Here is a 14,808-nt window from a genome sequence, read left to right as displayed (position 1 = left end):
ATTGAAACTCAACCCATTCGTAAAGTATTCTGCTTACACACAGATGAAAAGTTCAAATGCTCTGGCATAGAAAGAACTGTTCAGAACAATTATGATAAATCCAGAAGGCACTTTTTTTTTCTTGAGCACCTTGAGCCAAATTAGGAGGATAGGAGAAAATTTAAGGGACATTTTAAATGAAGAATATAGGTTAGGATAAGCTAGTATATCCCTTTGACTTATTCACTTTTCTTTTGTAATTTTGGCATCAGATATTCACAAATTTAAAACATGTCAGTAAAGATTTGATCCAGTAAATAGGCCATGGTGAATATTTTTGTTTTGTGTTATATGGAACTTCTTTTTTCCTATGTCTGTTTAGGTGAACTAGAGTTGTTCATGGTTTCAGTTCAGTTCAGTTCATTCGCTCATTTCTTTCTGACTCTTTGCGACCCCATGAATTGCAGCACGCCAGGCCTCCCTGTCCATCACCAACTCCCGGATTCACTCAGACTCACGTCCATCGAGTCAGTGATGCCATCCAGCCATCTCATCCTCTGTCGTCCCCTTCTCCTCCTGCCCCCAATCCCTCCCAGCATCAGAGTCTCTTCCAATGAGTCAGCTCTTCGCATGAGGTGGCCAAAGTACTGGAGTTTCAGCTTTAGCATCAGTCCTTCCAAAGAAATCCCAGGGCTGATCTCCTTCAGAATGGACTGGTTGGATCTCCTTGCAGTCCAAGGGACTCTCAAGAGTCTTCTCCAACACCACAGTTCAAAAGCATCAATTCTTCAGCGCTTAGCTTTCTTCACAGTCCATCTCTCACATGCATACATGACCACAGGAAAAACCATAGCCTTGACTAGACGGACTTTTGTTGGCAAAGTAATGTCTCTGCTTTTGAATATGCTATCTAGGTTGGTCATAACTTTTCTTCCAAGGAGTAAGCGTCTTTTAATTTCATGGCTGCAGTCACCATCTGCAGTGATTTTGGAGCCCCCCAAAATAAAGTCTGACACTGTTTCCACTGTTTCCCCATCTATTTCCCATGAAGTGATGGGACCAGATGCCATGATCTTCGTTTTCTGAATGTTGAGTTTTAAGCCAACTTTTTCACTCTCCTCTTTCACTTTCATCAAGAGGCTTTTTAGTTCCTCTTCACTTTCTGCCATAAGGGTGGTGTCATCTGCATATCTGAGGTTATTGATATTTCTCCTGGCAATCTTGATTCCAGCTTGTGCTTCTTCCATCCCAGCATTTCTCATGATGTACTCTACATATAAGTTAAATAAGCAGGGTGACAATATACAGCCTTGATGTACTCCTTTTCCTGTTTGGAACCAGTCTGTTGTTCCATGTCCAGTTCTAACTATTGCTTCCTGACCTGCATACAAATTTCTCAAGAGGCAGATCAGGTGGTCTGGTATTCCCATCTCTTTCAGAATTTTCCACCATTTGCTGTGATCCACACAGTCAAAGGCTTTGGCATAGTCAATAAAGCAGAAATAGATGTTTTTCTGGAACTCTCTTGCTTTTTCCATGATCCAGCAGATGTTGGCAATTTGGTCTCTGGTTCCTCTGCCTTATCTAAAACCAGCCTGAATATCAGGAAGTTCACGGTTCATGTATTGCTGGAGCCTGGCTTGGAGAATTTTGAGCATTACTTTACTAGTGTGTGAGATGAGTGCAATTGTGCGGTAGTTTGAGCATTCTTTGGCATTGCCTTTCTTTGGGATTGGAATGAAAACTGACCTTTTCCAGTCCTGTGAGTTTTCCAGTCACTGCTGAGTTTTCCAAATTTGCTGGCATATTGAGTGCAGCACTTTCACAGCATCATCTTTCAGGATTTGAAATAGCTCAACTGGAATTCCATCACCTCCACTAGCTTTGTTCGTAGTGATGCTTTCTAAGGCCCACTTGACTTCACATTCCAGGATGTCTGGCTCTAGGTCAGTGATCACACCATCGTGATTATCTAGGTCGTGAAGTTGTTTTTTGTACAGACCCTCGGGCGTGGGGTCCTCCTGGCTTCTGCCCTTGACCTCAGACGTGGGGTAGCTCCTCTCGGCTGTGCTAAGTGCGCCGGTCGCAGCCGCCCACACTAAATGCATTCACGGTTTCAGTGAAACTTAAATTCTAATAAGAGGAGAGATGTGTGTATGTATGTATGTTTGTGTATGTATGTTATATCTTCTGTTTGAAAAATACTGACAAATATAGTGAAGAATTAACATGATCATTTTATCCAAAAGCAATCATTGTATATCTTTTTGAAAAATCTCTGAGATTATACTGTCTATATATTTCCTCATATCACTGTGTTCTTCACGGTGACAATTTTTAATTATTGCCTAATGAAATTTTAATAGTCTATATATTGGTTCCAGTTCTTTACCATAAATAATGCTGCAATCAACATTTCTTTATATAAAACTCCTTATATTGGATGATCTCCTTAGATTCCCCTTTGAGGGAGTTGATGAAAGGGTACGAATACATTAAAGCTCTTGGTCCATTTTGCCAGGGTGCGTCCTGTGAAGCCTGACCCAGTTTATAGTCCCAGCAGTGTGGGTGAGAGCCCTTTCCCACATCTCCTGCTCTGAGTATTTCTAAGTTGAGCAGAAAAAGACTGGAGTAAAATGATACCATTTTCCTTACATGTGTCATTTTAAGAGCATGCTTTAAATTCATTTCAAGCTCTGCTTAGAGGAGTGTTGTTGTTGTTCAGCTGCTTAGTCATGTCTGACTCTTTGCAACCCATGGACTGCAGCACACCAGGTTTCCCTGTCCTTCACTATCCCCCGGAGCTTGCTCAAACTCATGTCCATTGAGTCGGTGATGCCATCCAACCACCTCATCCTCTGTCTTCCCCTTCTCCTCCTGCCCTTTCCCAGCATCAGGGTCTTTTCAAAAGAGTCAGCTCTTCGCATCAGGTGGCCAAAGTATTGGAGCTTCAGCTTCACAATCAGTCCTTTCAATGGATATTCAGGGTTGATTTCCTTTAGTATTTACTAGTTGGATCTCCTTGCAGCCCAAGGGACTTTCAAGAGTCTTCTCCAGCACCACACTTCAGTTCAGTTCAGTTCAGTTGCTCAGTTGTGTCCAACTCTTTGTGACCCTATGGACTGCAGCACGCCATGCCCAGTCCAATGGCATTTATTGGCATACAAAACGCTTTGCCTCCAAGTATCCTAGTCAGGAATTTGTTGTTGTTTAAACTTGCTGCTTCATGTCAGACTTGACCTATGGCTGATTCAGATGCATCTGTCCAGAAGATATCATGGATGTCTACCAGAGTCCACAATCAGTGTGTGTGTGTGTGTGTGTGTGTGTGTGTGTGTGTGTGTGTGTGTATCACCCATCTGTAGTCCTGTCATTGGCTCGCAGCTTGGGTCTGTGTGCACCGCTCAGCTCTGACCCACCTTATCTGATGTAAACACATCAGTCACCTGTGCTGACCTTCCAGCCAACCTGCCGCCTGGCTAGGCCGGGGAGGGGAGGTTGAAGCTTCACTCGGTTTAAACTGTGAGCATCCAGCTCCCTTCTGTTTAGATAACTGGGATTTAGAAAGGAGAAAGCAAGGTAGTTTTTCCTTTCAGCAGAAGTAAGTGAGTATACTGTGTATTTTCATAACATAATAAAATTTCCTGTTTTAACTAACTCTTTTACACAATAGAAAAACTAACACTTCCCTTTTACTGAAGGAGAATTCCTGAGAACTTTGAAGAAAACTGAAGAAACAAAGGCAGAACTCATAGAAAGAAAGAGAAGCTTCGAAGCCAGAGCCACCCAGATCACCATGATTTCCACTTCCTGTGGATGTGTTTTATGGTGACAGTAGCAGCTACAGTTGCCAATTTTCAGGCTGCCTAAATTACTATTTCAGATGGATGCAGGCTTTAAAATTAGCCCCTGGAGAATACATTTGTTTAAAAATTGAACCTTAATTGAATTTTTTTAAAAGCTTGAATTAAGTAGAAAATTAAGGGCTTTTTATAAGAGATGGTAATATATATTTAACTTGAGTGATCAATTACCTAAGAGAAATATTTCTGTCCTATTACTATTTTAAAATATTAAATGCTTGACACAAAAAGCATAAGATATTCTATCTTACTAAAGAAATCTCTTTAATTCATGTGTTAGGGGTCACAGACTCTTCTGAATAGGCTTCGGGACGTGTGTTGAATGAGAACCTAGTCACTGTGACTTCAGTTAAATAAACAATATCAATTTTTCATTAATTCAAAATGGGAACTTTTAGAATTATGAATATAAATCTTTTATACCCCTTCTGTTCTAAAGAAAATACATTGTTTCCTCATGTGAAAATTTTCTGTAAGAGTTTGAAAAAGTTTTAGTGCACAGTAATATTTTGAATGGAATTGTTATCTTCCACTTAGCCAGAGTGGCCAAAAATACTATTGTAGAACAAATTCATTCCCATTTCTGAATCTCCAAAGCAAAAGAACATTTAAAAATTCATTTCAACTTGGTTATTCATAAGAAGAAAAAACTTTTCTTATGGTATGTAGAATAGTCCTAAATAACAAGTTACAAGCTAGAAATATTTACTTAAAACTATTGGATATACTGAGAAGAGATCTAGCCTGTGTTTCCTTTAAAAAAAAAAACAAGACAAAGATCTTTCATAGTAAAACACAAATTGGAAATAATTTGACTATTCATTAGTGTGAAACTTGGGTTAAATGAAGTAAGATGTATATGCATGTTGAAATATGTTGTAATTCTTAAATATGTTTATGGAGATGAATGAAGTGCTATGGAGAAGTGCATATTGAGTAAGAAAGTAGCCAGTGAGTTTTAAAAATATTCAGTTCAGGTCAGTTCAGTTGCTCAGTTGTGTCCGACTCTTTGCAACCCCATGAACCGCAGCACACCAGGCCTCCCCGTCCATCACCAACTCCTGGAGTTTACCCAAACTCATGTCCATTGAGTTGGTGATGCCATCCAACCATCTCATTCTCTGTTGTCCCCTTCTCCTCCTGCCCTCTATCTTTCCCAGCATCAGGGTCTTTTCAAAAGAGTCATCTCTTCGCATCAGGTGTCCAAAATACTGGAGCTTCAGCTTCAACAACAGTCCTTCCAATGAACACCCAGGACTGATCTCCTTTAGGATGGACTGGTTGGATCTCCTTGCAGTCCAAGGGACTCTCAAGAGTCTTCTCTAACATCACAGTTCAAAAGCATCAATTGGGCACTCAGTTTTCTTTATAGTCCAACTCTCACATCCATACATGACTACTGGAAAAACCATAGCCTTGACTAGATGGACCTTGTTTGGCAAAGTAATATCTCTGCTTTTTAATATGATATCTAGGTTGGTTATAACTTTCCTTCCAAGGAGTAAGCATCTTTTAATTTCATGGCTGCAATCACCATCTGCAGTGATTTTGGAGCCCCCAAAAATAAAGTCTGACACTCTTTCCACTGTTTCCCCATCTATTTCCCATGAAGTGATGGGACCAGGTGCTATGATCTTAGTTTTCTGAATGTTGAGTTTTAAACCAACTTTTTCACTCTCCTCTTTCACTTTCATCAAGAGGCTCTTTAGTTCTTCACTTTCTGCCATAAGGGTGGTGTCATCTGCATATCTGAGGTTATTGATATTTCTCCTGGCAGTCTTGATTCCAGCTTGTGCTTCATCCAGCCCAGAGTTTCTCATGATGTACTCTGCATATAAGTTAAACAAGCAGGGTGACAATATACAGCCTTGATGTACTCCTTTTCCTGTTTGGAACCAGTCTGTTGTCCATGTCCAGTTCTAACTGTTGCTTCCTGACCTGCATATAGGTTTCTCAAGAGGCAGGTCAGGTGGTCTGGTATTCCCATCTCTTTGATAATTTTCCAGTTTATTGTGATCGACACAGGCATAGTCAATAAAGCAGAAATAGATGTTTTTCTGGAACTCTCTTGCTTTTTCAATGATCCAGCAGATGTTGGCAATTTGATCTCTGGTTCCTCTGCCTTTTCTAAAACCAGCTTGAATATCTGGAAGTTCACAGTTCATGTATTGCTGAAGCCTGGCTTGGAGAATTTTGAGCATTACTTTACTAGCGTGTGAGATGAGTGCAGTTGTGCGGTAGTTTGAGCATTCTTTGGCATTGCCTTTCTTTGGGATTGGAATGAAAACTGACCTTTTCCAGTCCTGTGAGTTTTCCAGCCACTGCTGAGTTTTCCAAATTTGCTGACAAATTGAGTGCAGCACTTTCACAGCATCATCTTTTAGGATTTGGAATAGCTCAACTGGAATCCCATCACCTCCACTAGTTTTGTTTGTAGTGATGCTTCCTAAGGCCCACTTGACTTGGCATTCCAGGATGTCTGGCTCTAGGTTAGTGATTACACCATCGTGATTATCTGGGTCATGAAGCTCTTTTTTGTACAGTTCTTCTGTGTATTCTTGCCACCTCTTCTTAATCTCTTCTGCTTCTGTTAGGTCCATACCATTTCTGTCCTTTTCTTTTTTTTTAACTTTTTTAGCCGCACTGTCCAGCATGTTTGATCTTAGTTTGAACTTAATCTTTTTGTGTCTGTGATTACTTATATCTTTTTATAGCTTGATTTCCCCACCCCCACCATGCATTGCAGTACTTTCATGGTTAGGAAAACCAGACATGTACTAAGATGTGATGGGTGGAAAAAATATTTTACATCTTGAATTTGGTAAGGCAGAAATAACTTGTAAATTTTTGTTTATGAAATAGATATACTTCCTTGATACAAGAGATTATTTTCTTTGGATAGCTATCTCAGGAAACCCTTTGATTAAAGGTCTTAGTGACTATATTGAAGAAATGATTAAATAAATAATGATTCTAAAAGTTGTTACTTTTTGTGAGCTTAGAATAAACAAAGATAATCTGGCATGGTTACCACATACTTAATAGGTGTCCAAGTTTTTATTCTGGACCACATCAGTGAAAAAAATCTGAGCATATGCCCTTCATATTTGAATTTTTATTTACACATTTCATATGTGTACTACTATATTATTTTATGTTTTATAGTATGCAAATGTTTTAAAAGGCTGCACTAAAGATAAAATAAATTTTAACAGATAAGAACTTGCTCCAGTTAAAAATAAAATTAACATGTTGTATTTGTTTGTTTTTTTTAATGAAGGTACTATGGATGAATTTATATTATTGTTTTTAAAAATCGTGGTGAATTCTTTGCAGTAAAGCAATTTGAAAGTCTTTTCCTACATTCAACTTATTTTGCTGTTTGTTTTTAAAACTTAGAATAGCTGAAAAAAAAAAAAAGGTTAGTTTACAAAAATTTATTGATCCAAATGGATGAAAAACATTATTGAAAAATTTTATTATCTAGTGATTCTCATTTTCAAACCATCTACCAGCTATACAAGAGTTTTGGTTAAAACCTATCTGATAAATTTCTATGGTCATAGGTATTAGAGTTTATATTAATAAAGATGGGGGGTTCAAAATAAAAAACCTTTTTGTATTTATTGAAAACGTTAAAAGAGATTAGAAAGTATTTGTAAGTTTTCTGTAGATACAGAAGCACATCTCTTTTCAAAATGTTTTCCCTATAGCATGGTTGTTTCTTTCCAAAAGGCAGCTATTTTCTTGCACTGGTTAAAAGCCTCATCTTTATCTTGAAGGGATTGATTTAGTAACCTCACTAATAAAGAAAAATCTGCCAGCCCACTTGTGATCATAGAATAGGTCAATAAATTTAGGACAAATTCTTCTATGTATTTTGCCACAAAGTAACTATAACACCTCTATTTTGTACAAAATGTTTTTGTGGTCACTCTTCACCTCATTGCTTAAAGGTTTTTGCTTTTTTTTTTTAATAAAACCACAAAGATGACATCCTACTGTAAATAAACCAAACGCCTAACATAGGGCCCTCTAACATGCAAACCCAAATGAGGGTGCTGATGTTGATATAAGATGCATTTCTTTCCTTTTAAGGTAAAAAGAACCATAAACTGATGCTCTGGTCTTTTTTTTTTCCTTGCACCAGTAGATTGTCTGCTCACTCCTTCCCCATACACATGTCTTAGGAGAGTCTTAGAGTCCCTTATGTGAATGAAAGAATGGAGGGGTACTCCAGATATACTCCTCTTTCATTAGCTTCTTTTCATTTCTTAGGTTCCATCTCAAAAATCATAAAATGTTAGAACCAGATAGAACTTGTGACTTTTTTCCCCCTAGTTACAAGGAATTTAGTCTTGACTCCAGTTCTGAAATGCTTTCAGCAGCTCTTCCTTTCCAGTAATTATTAGAAATGTGACAAAGAAAGCTCACTCATTTCTGAGACATTAGAGATGTGCTGCTTTGAAGTGTGTTCTCAAGTCACTTACGAAAGCCCTGTGGGTCCAGTATTTGCTGAGAACTGGGTTTCCCTTCTGTCAGGAGCGCACAGCTGAAAACACAGGAAATAACATCCAGCAGTCAAGTCATGGACAAGCCCCCTCACCCTTTGTAGCACTGAGTGGGGCACACATCAGTAAGGAACAGTTCTAAGTCCCAGGTGGCACCAGTGGTAAAGAACCTGCCTGCCAAGCAGAAGCCATAAGAGGTGTGTGTTCAATCCCTGGGTCGGGAAGATCCCCTGGAGAAGGAATGGCAACCCACTCCAATATTCTTGCCTGGAGAATTCCATGGACAGAGGGGCCTGGTGCTACCATCCATAGGGCTGCAAAGAGTCGGACATGACTGAAGCAGTTTAGCATACACTATACTGTATTAGACTACTTGTATTTTGCACAAATGATGGTGTAGGGACATATTTGATGGTGAAAAGTAAGGAGTAAAACAATTTTAAAAACTCAGTATCCAAAAATTTCTGTAAGTCCTTCTGGAGGAAATAAAAGCCCAGCACCATCTTTCTCTTGTGACGATGCATCTACACAGAAATACACTGAGACAGAAATCAGTCATCCTGAGAAGGAGGAGAATGTGTGAGAGAATAAGGAGAAACTTGGGGCAGGGAGGACAGGACTTTCCTGCTGGTGCAGTGGTTAAGAATCTGCCTGCCAACACAGGGGAATGGGTTCGATCCCTGGTCTAGGAAGATCCCTCATGCCACGAGGCAGCTAAGCCTGTGCACCACAACTACTGAGCCCACGTGCCTAAAACCTAAACTTAGAGATTCAGTGAAAGAATCACTTAAGGGTTTATCCATATGTCTGTCTACAACCGCCTCCCCCTCTTCTGCTTTCTGGGCAAGGTTTTCCTTCTAGGAGAGTTCACAAGGCTGGGGTTGCTGGAACCCTTCCGGGGACTGCTAGGGTGGGGACCCCTGAGCTTGGGTAGTAGTCCCCCACCCCAGCTCACCACAACCAGAGAAAGCCCACGTGGAGCAACAAAGACCTAGCATAGCCAAAAATAAATAAATAAAAATATTTTTCAAAATCCTATTAGAAAAGAAGAAAAAGAAACCTGAGGTTCCGTCACATATAGATGTGATGAAAAAAGTAACGGGTCTAGAAAAGCACTCCCAGTTCTTGACCTCTAAGCTCCTGGGAGACAGTGCAGGAGGGAAGATGACAAGGACGCAGGAGGGCACAAGCTTCATGTCACCGGGCTGAGGGCAGGTTGGCCAGGATGGTGGGCTAAGCTGAATCATAGCCACCATCCTGAATGCTGGCCAGTGAACAGTGTTGTGGGCAGTGTGGACAGCTGCAGTCACCTGGGCACAGACACAAAGCACTTTTCATGGTATTCACAGAGGAATGCCTGTGTGTGTTTCATCTGAGGGATCAGTGACATTGCAGACCAATTGGCTTGTTGACATTTCTAGGTGGAGAGGCCTGAAGCAAGTGGGGGAAGGGAGGGGGAAGGAAGGACCCGGAGCTCAGGGGATCCCCATCCCAGCAGTCCCCTGAAAGGTTCCTGCAAGCCCAGCTTTGTGAACTCTCCTAGAAGGAAAACCTTGCCCAGAAAGGAGAAGAGGCTGTAGACAGATATAGACAGATAAATACATGAATCCTCAAGTGATTCCTTTATTGATTCTAAGTCTTGATTGTAATTAATTATTTGGAGATGTATGATAAATTATAACAAGCCCAGATCTTTTGCTCTGGATTCTGGGCATGCACATATGTAAGGAACTGAATGGAAATAGGAAATAGCTTTTGTGAGTAAAACACTTTCTGCTTTTTGTGACTGTGCAGTTTTCCCATCATATGCCAGCCCTACAACAGAAAACATATATATATAAATGCTGTAAGGTGGTTTTTAACTTTGTGCATGATATTTGAGACTGTGTATAGGTTGATTTGGTGCAGTCCTTCATCTTAAGTATGTACAGAATCCTATTCCCTATTGATAGCACGTTTTAACTCTTTTGTGTTATGTGATCAATTTCAAATTTTTCTATTCAAATTGCTTCCTTAATGTAGTCAGAAAATTTTCTTCTTTAAGAATATTTCATATTATTTTAATTTTGGTGGGCCCATTTACTCGTCTCTAATAAGATGTGAACTGTATTCATTTTCAGATTTAAAATATTAAAATGGTATAAACCTACTCATTACCACACTGACCTTTATTCATGGATTACAACAGAAAGAAGAGCTGCTGGCTTCAATTATTGATTGGCTGTTTACTCTAGGATAACTGCCAGGAAGAAAATAGTCCTTTTTTACACCTGTTAATATCACTTTTCAAGTCTCTGAAAGGAACCCAGGAGTTCAGTGTCCTCTCCCTCCATTCCTTTGTGGGGTTTGATTAAGATATAAAACTATGTATAAAATAGGTAACTAATAAGAACATACTGGGAACTTTACTTAATGCTCTGTGGTGACGTGAATGGGAAGGAAGTCCAAAAGGGAGTTACATGCATGTGTGTTTGCATATGTGTATGTATATATATGAAAGTGAAAGTCGCTTAGTCTTATTTGACTCTCTGCAACCCCATGGACTGTAGCCCACCAGGCTCCTCTGTCCTTGGAATTCTCCAGGCAAGAATACTGGAGTGGGTAGCCATTCCCTTTTCCAGAGGATCTTTCTGACTCAGGGATCGAACCCACATCTCCCACATTGCAGGCAGATTCTTTACCATCTGAGCCACCAGGGAAGCCCATGTATATGTGTATGTACATGTATGGCTGATTCATTTTGCTGTACAGTAGAAACTAACACAATATTGTAAGGTAACTATACTCCAATAAAAATTAATTTTCAAAAAAAGATGTAATACTCGGAGCTGATTAGATTTCCTGCAGTAGATAAGAACAACTGTCTAGGAGTTCAAATTGTCCAAGGATGATGCAGTCAGCTGCCTGGGAAATAATGAGTTTCTTATTCCTGAAATTCTCTGACTCTCTGCTGGATCAGCACATTTCAAAGTTTTACCCATGGTGGTAGACAAGATGTGTAAACATTCACACCCAGAGCAACTCCCACGGGCAGACTGGGCTTGGGCAGCCTTCCTGATTCCCTAGCTTTAAGCCTACCCCTCACCCCTCGGTCAAGAATGAGGCAGAGAGATACAGTGGTCTTGAGCCTACTTACGTTCATATATAAAAATTAATTTATTACAAAACCATGTTACAAAATTATTGTTGGTGTCAGATGACCAAGAACACAGTTGCTGACTGAATACTGTCCAGTTACCAACGTTGGAGCTGACAATGGCTACCCCCAAGGTCTGTCTTTATCCAGGAATGCCAGCACCAGGTGGGGGATAGGATTAGGTAGCTTTTAACTTTCTTTCTGTTTTTCTTTTTCATTAATGTATCGTTGATTTACATTATTACATTAGTTTCAGGTGTACAACATAGTGACTCAATATTTTTCAAGATTATACTCCATTTCAAGTTAATATAAAATATTGGCTCTATTCCCTGTTCTCTAACAATCTGTCCTTGTGTCTAATTTTATATATCGTTATTTGTACAACTTTTAGCTTTCTTGACCCTGAGGCTTCAATTCTGTTTCATGACCAAAAATTCACAAGGAAAATTTTATTTTAATGACTCACTTGTCTTCTGAAATTTATTACAGTTGACATTATGATTCAGAGAGGTAGACTGATATCCTCACCCATTCCGCCTGTTTACCTGTAAAGCAGTAAATACTTGACCCAATATTAAGTATAAAATCACTGGGTAAATAAAGTCAATTGAAGGATATGCACAGATTCTCTGTTAAAGCCCTCTTAAAAATTACAGGCATAAAATCTCTTATGCTGTGTAATTATACTTTTTCATTTTCATTCTACATCTTTTAACACTTTCAAATGAAAGCAGAACCTTAAGAATCAAAATCCTAAGGAAAATGTAAACCTTAGTATTCCAGAAAAAAACATACCCATGGCTGATCTGCCATAGTTGACATGATATGACAAGAATGTCACCAGTAATGAGGGCTTTTTTCTTGGCATCTGTCACACAAGCATGAAAGTAATCCATCCTAACCCAGTGTTTTACTAGGCTGGACACTTGCCGAAACAGCCGACAATACGAGCAGTCAAGCAGCTGTACATGCTGGGCTAAAAAGAAACAGCTGCGAGCAAGACGGGTGTAAGAAATGCTCGAAGGACCCACCAGAGTACAACTTGAAATGATTTGGCCGGGCGGTGAAATGCTAGGAAACAGCAGTAATAGACTGGGCTTTTCCCCAGACTTTTTCCAAGAAGTTGAGGGGACTTTACAAGTGGTCCCTTGGCCGTCCGCCTGAGACATCATAACAGTTTTCAGCAGGTGTCTCTGCTTCCCAGGACGATGCCCCAGGGGACTGTGGTGTCTGTGGACCAGGGAGCTTGAGCTGGTAGTATATATTAGGAGGGAGCTTCTGGTTTTCTGATAGCTATAAATGGTGTTTCACTAATATGGTTTCCTTTTGAGGTAGGAAATACCTTTAAAGGGATAAGGAGAGCTGGTAGATATATATATATAAACATATATATATATGATTATAATATATATTATTGTAAGCGTATGCACACAGAAGAGTTTAATGACCCAAGCAAGTATCGTTCAAAGAATAATCGTAAACACACTGGATGTAAGCTGGGGCAGGGGGGTAGGCCAGAGAGAGAGACTTTAAAAGTTTTGAAAATAGTCTTTGATTCCATTTATACGAGGTACCCAGAGTAGTCAAATTCATAGTCAGAAAGTACATCAGTAGATACCAGGAGTCAGGGGTGGGGGTGTGGGGGGAGGGAAAATGGGGACATAGTGTTTAATTTAAAAGGAAAAAAAATTTCAACACCTTTCTCTGGCAAAAGATGTGAAGGGTCTGGCTGTGAGAGATGGAACAAGGGGCGGGACAAAGGATACTCAGTGTCGACTGTTAAGACCACATATGTTGATGCTGGTTTTTACCAAAAGAAGACCCGGTCTGTGCTCTCTTAGAGATTGCCTGAATGTACGTTTTGAGATTAAGCATTTACAGATAGGGAAACAGCAGATTAATGGGCAAGATGAAGCAAAAGATGATCTGCCCCAGATCTGAAACTGAAGGAGTGGGCAAGCCAGTCTGCTACCGCATGCGTGTACAGAAAATTGTGAAGTAGTGCATTTAGAACCAGCACAAAGAAAGAGTCTACATTATAAAAGCAAGTTACCGGGCTCCACACTTATAGTTCAGGATTATTCATACTGTTTCTAGCGGGCGTTTGGGTGATGTGCTGCCTGTTGTAGCTGATGACAGCTACAGGAAATACGGGGTGATTCTAGGACAGTTGTAAATACTTGAAGATCTTATGCTTTGAACCATAAGCACACTTACATGTGTGTGCGTGTGCACCGTTTGGTAGAGAGCTACAGAGAACTGGAAGGGGTTAAGAGGAACAACTCAAAGACAGGAGAAGAAAGTAAAATCAAAAAGTACTCTTCAGTCTGGAAAGACAAAGCTGTGTTTGCAAACCAAAACAAAAACCTAGGCTCAACTGACTTCTTTCCCAGCCCCTGCAGAAATGAACAAAACTTCACTTGTTGATACTTGAGGAAGAAGGTTTATGATAAAAGATAATAACTTCTGTTTTAACATTTACAAAGCAGCTGTACCTTTGTCACTGCTTTGACCTTTACACAGCCCTGAGAGGTCAGGGCATGGGTCATCATTCATGTTTGATGGTTGAGAAAACAGCCCAGAGAGCCAATTGGCTGAGTGACCCTGTTGGGGTGAGTCAGGAGCAAACCCGGCTCTGACTCAGGCCCCAGGCACTGGTCCCGCCTCTGTGTTTGAAAAACTCTGTCAATATGCCCCCTGTGTGAAGTCTGTCTCTTCAGCGACTTAAAATGGGACAGCAAACTCTAGGTAATGAAGTATACGTGTAAAACATGACTTGTATTAAGATCCTAAAGGAGAGCCTTGACTGTGCTGGTATCAGCATCACTTTGGAAAGTCCAGGGCGTAGACAGTAACCTGTCATCTCGTAGCTCCCCTGGTGAGAGGCTGGGGACTGAATAGGATAAGGTTACTGACTTGTTCCAATATAAAGTCTCCTCATTTTTATTTGTACTGTACTATCATGTAAAATAAGCTTCCCCTCCAACCCCCCCGCCCACCTTGATATCACAGATGGCCTTTGCTAGGCCCCCGCAAAAAAAGCTGAAGGATCCAAAAGATCAGTCTTGTGTGAAAAAAGGACCACAGGTAACGGGGAGATGATGAGATGCTGCGTGTTTCCTGGGGCGGGGGTGATGCCAGTGTTTTCAGAGGCAGATCATGCATATTTAAAGACTATCAGACCATCTGTGCCTCTTCAGATGCCTGGGGAGAGGACCAAGTGTTCCGAACAAGGGTTAATGTGGTCCGTTGACCCCAGCGAACATCAAGTTAGAGTCATCACTGAATAAAGACTACGAGCCAAATTCAAATATGA

General features: G+C 40.2%; 1 protein-coding gene across 1 annotated transcript in view; it reads left to right on the top strand.

Moving 5' to 3' along the window:
* The window catches only part of PIP4K2A (phosphatidylinositol-5-phosphate 4-kinase type 2 alpha), a 185,020-nt gene that overhangs the window by 12,979 nt on the left and 157,233 nt on the right, over positions 1 to 14,808 (top strand). The gene's annotated exons all lie outside the window — the stretch shown is intronic.

This window comes from Bos taurus, chromosome 13 (assembly GCF_002263795.3).
Source record: "Bos taurus isolate L1 Dominette 01449 registration number 42190680 breed Hereford chromosome 13, ARS-UCD2.0, whole genome shotgun sequence".
In the NCBI taxonomy this organism is placed as follows: domain Eukaryota; kingdom Metazoa; phylum Chordata; class Mammalia; order Artiodactyla; family Bovidae; genus Bos; species Bos taurus.
Note: the sequence above shows the minus strand (reverse complement) of the source record. Positions and strands in the feature narration are given on the sequence as shown.